The sequence below is a fragment of the Chelonia mydas genome, chromosome 8 (assembly GCF_015237465.2).
Source record: "Chelonia mydas isolate rCheMyd1 chromosome 8, rCheMyd1.pri.v2, whole genome shotgun sequence".
NCBI lineage: Eukaryota > Metazoa > Chordata > Testudines > Cheloniidae > Chelonia > Chelonia mydas.
The window spans coordinates 25,921,477-25,925,720 of NC_057854.1; the positions used below are offsets into that span (position 1 = coordinate 25,921,477).

A 4,244-nucleotide genomic window follows, 5' to 3' on the forward strand; every position below is an offset into this window, starting at 1 on the left:
ACCATGATGGAGTCTCAGAATCGCAAAAGAGCTCCAGCATGGACAGAACGGGAGGTACGGGATCTGACCGCTGTATGGGGAGAGGAATCCGTGCTATCGAACTCCGTTCCAGTTTTCGAAATGCCAAAACCTTTGTCAAAATCTCCCAGGGCATGAAGGACAGAGGCCGTAACAGGGACCCAAAGCAGTGCCGTGTGAAACTTAAGGAGCTGAGGCAAGCCTACCAGAAAACCAGAGAGGCAAACGGCCGCTCCGGGTCAGAGCCCCAAACATGCCGCTTCTATGATGAGCTGCATGCCATTTTAGGGGGTTCAGCCACCACTACCCCAGCCATGTTGTTTCACTCCTTCAATGGAGATGAAGGCAACACGGAATCAGGTTTTGGGGACGAGGAAGATGATGATGATGATGAAGTTGTATATAGCTCACAGCAAGCAAGCGGAGAAACCGGTATTCCCGACAGCCAGGAAGTGTTTCTCACCCTGGACCTGGAGCCAGTACCCCCCAAACCCACCCAAGGCTGCCTCCCGGACCCACCAGGTGGAGAAGGGACCTCTGGTGAGTGTACCTTTAAAAACAGTGTACATGGTTTAAAAGCAAGCATGTTTAATGATTAATTTGCCCTGGCATTTGCAGCTCTCCTGGATGTACTCCCAAAGCCTTTGCAAAAGGTTTCTGGGGAGGGCAGCCTTATTCCGTCCACCATGGTAGGACACTTTACCACACCAGGCCAGTAGCACGTACTCGGGAATCTTTGTAGAACAAAGCATTGCAGTGTATGTTTGCTGGCATTCAAACAACATCCGTTCTTTATCTCTCTGTGTTATTCTCAGGAGAGTGATATCATTCATGGTCACCTGGTTGAAATAGGGTGCTTTTCTTAAGGGGACATTCAGAGGTGCCCGTTCCTGCTGGGCTATTTGCCTGTGGCTGAACAGAAATGTTCCCCGCTGTTAGCCACGGGGAGGGGGAAGGGGCTAGCCACGCGATGGGGGGAGGCAAAATGCGACCTTGGAACAAAAGCACATGTGCTATGTATGTAATGTTAACAGCAAGGTTTACCGTGAAAGAGAGTACCCATTGTTCTATAAAGTGTCTTTTTAAATACCACTGTCCCTTTTTTTTTCTCCACCAGCTCCATGTGTTTCAAGGATTACAGGATCCTCTCCTTCCGAGAGGCTAGCGAAGATTAGAAGGCGAAAAAAATGCACTTGCGATGAAATGTTCTCTGAGCTTATGCTGTCCTCCCACACTGACAGAGCACAGACGAATGCGTGGAGGCAGACAATGTCAGAGTGCAGGAAAGCACAAAATGACCGGGAGGAGAAGTGGCAGGCTGAAGAGAGGGCTGAAACTGAAAGGTGGTGGCAGTGTGATGAGAGGAGGCAAGATTCAATGCTGAGGCTGCTGGAGGATCAAACTAATACACTCCAGTGTATGGTTGAGCTGCAGGAAAGGCAGCTGGAGCACAGACCGCTGCTACAGCCCCTGTGTAACCAACCACCCTCCTCCCCAAGTTCCATAGCCTCCTCACCCAGACACCCAAGAACGTGGTGGGGGGGCCTCTGGCCACCCAGCCACTCCACACCAGAGGATTGCCCAAGCAACAGAAGGCTGGCATTCAATAAGTTTTAAAGTTTTAAACTTTTAAAGTGCTGTGTGGCCTTGTCCTTCCCTCCTCCACCACCCTTCCCAGTGCTTCTCTCCTCCACCACCCCTCCTGGGCTACCTTGGCAGTTATCCCCCTATTTGTGTGATGAATTAATAAAGAATGCATGAATGTGAAGCAACAATAACTTTATTGCCTCAGCAAGTGGTGATCGAAGGGAGGAGGAGAGGGTGGTTAGCTTACAGAGAAGTAGAGTGAACGAAGGAGTGGGGGGTTTCATCAAGGAGAAACAAACAGAACTTTCACACTGTAGCCTGGCCTGTCATGAAACTGGTTTTCAAAGCTTCTCTGATGTGCACCGCGCCCTCCTGTGCTTTTCTAACCGCCCTGGTTTCTGGCTGCATGTAACCAGCGGCCAGGCAATTTGCCTCAACCTCCCACCCCGCCATAAACATCTCCCCCTTACTCTCACAGATATCGTGGAGTGCACAGCAAGCAGTAATAACAGTAGGAATATTGGTTTCGCTGCAGGCTAACCGAGTCAGTAAACTGCACTAGCGCGCTTTTAAACGTCTATTTTTAATTCTACCACGATTCTGCACTTGCTCAGCCTGTAGTTGAACAGCTCCTGACTACTGTCCAGGCTGCCCGTGTACGGCTTCATGAGCCATGGCTTTAAGGGTAGGCTGGGTCCCCAGGGATAACTATAGGCATTTCAACATCCCCAACAGTTATTTTCTGGTCTGGGAATAAAGTCGCTTCCTGCAGCTTTTGAAACAGACCAGAGTTCCTGAAGATGCGAGCGTCATGTACCTTTCCTGGCCATCCCACGTTGATGTTGGTGAAACATCCCTTGTGATCCACCAGTGCTTGCAGCACTATTGAAAAGTACCCCTTGCGGTTTACGTACTCGCCAGCTTAGTGCTCCGGTGCCAAGATAGGGATATGGGTTCCGTCTATGGCCCCACCACAGTTAGGGAATACCATTGCAGCAAAGCCATCCACTATGATCTGCACATTTGCCAGGGTCACTACCCTTGATATCAGCAGATCTTTGATTGCGTCGGCTACTTGCATCACAGCATCCCCCACAGTAAATTTGCCCACTCCAAATTGATTCCCGACTGACCGGTAGCTGTCTGGCATTGCAAGCTTCCACAGGGCTATTGCCAGTCGCTTCTCAGCTGTGAGGGCTGCTCTCATCTTGGTATTCTTGCGCTTCAGGGCAGGGGAAAGCAAGTCACAAAGTTCCATGAAAGTGCCCTTACGCATGCAAAAGTTTCGCAGTCACTGGGAATTGTCCCAGACCCGCAACACTATGTGGTCCCACCAGTCTGTGCTTGTTTCCCGAGCCCAGAATCGGCGTTCCACGGCATGAACCTGCCCCATTAGTACCATGATGCCCACATTGCCAGGGCTCGTGCTTTGAGAGAAGTCTGTGTCCATGTCCTCCTCACTCTCGTCACCGCGCTGATGTCGCCTACTCGCCCGGTTTCGCTTTGCCAGGTTCTGGTGCTGCATATACTGCTGGATAATGTGCGTGGTGTTTAATGTGCTCCTAATTGCCAAAGTGATCTGAGCGTGCTCCATGCTTGCAGTGGTATGGCGTCTGCACAGAAAAAAGGCGCGGAACGATTGTCTGCCATTGCTCTGACGGAGGGAGGGGCGACTGACGACATGGCTTACAGGGTTGGCGTACAGTGAATTAAAATCAACAAAGGGGGTGGCTTTACATCAAGGAGAAATAAAAACAACTGTCACACAGAATGGCCTCCTCAAGGATTGAACTCAAACCCCTGGGTTTAGCAGGCTGATGCTCAACCCACTAAGCTATCCCTCCCTCTGGTATTTCAGGTAGGACTTCACGGAAGGAGGGAGGGATGGGGGAGCAAATGAATACAAAACAAATCTGGTCTATTTCTTGTTTTGATCCACTCCATCTATCTTTTATATCTTTGGCTGGCAGCAGACGGTGCAGTAGGACTGCAAGCCATCCACATCTCCTGGCTGCTCTGCAGAAGATGGTGCAATAGGACTGCTAGACATCCACGTCTCCTACCTGCTCACCATAAGATGGTACAATAGGACTGCCTGCAGGACGAAAGAAATGACCTGGTCGAGTCACTCCTAATTTAGTCCCTGCACCCATATCTGCCCAGGCGCTCCTGACTGACCGTACTGAGGCGGCCAGGAGCACCTCGGTTATGATGAGGATGGTTTTCAGGCCTATTGTACCGTCTGCTGCTGCTGTGTAGCAATGCAGTACCACGTCTGCCAGCACCCAGGAGACATACGGTGACAGTGAGCTGAGCGGGCTCCATGCTTGCCGTGGTATGACGTCTGCACAGGTAACTTAGGAAAAAAGGCGCAAAACGATGGTCTGCCATTGCTTTCACGGAAGGAGGGAGGGCCTGATGACATGTACCCAGAACCACCTGCGACAATGTTTTTTGCCCCATCAGCATTGGGATCTCAATCCAAAATTCCAGTGGGCGGCGGAGACTGTGGGAACTGTGGGATAGCTACCCACAGTGCAACACTCTGTAAGTCGATGCTAGCCTCGGTACTGTGGAAGCACTCCACCGAGCTAATGCACTTAATGCACTTAGAGCATTTTGTGTGGGGACACACACAC

At 50.8% G+C, this 4,244-nt stretch overlaps 1 long non-coding RNA gene across 1 annotated transcript; it reads left to right on the plus strand.

Annotated features, from left to right (window-relative positions):
* Window positions 1-507: 507 nt before the first annotated feature.
* Window positions 508-1,198, plus strand: LOC122461537. Its single transcript, XR_006283484.1, has 2 exons — window positions 508-558; window positions 1,136-1,198. It is a non-coding gene; the product is annotated as an uncharacterized LOC122461537 (long non-coding RNA).
* Window positions 1,199-4,244: the final 3,046 nt, after the last annotated feature.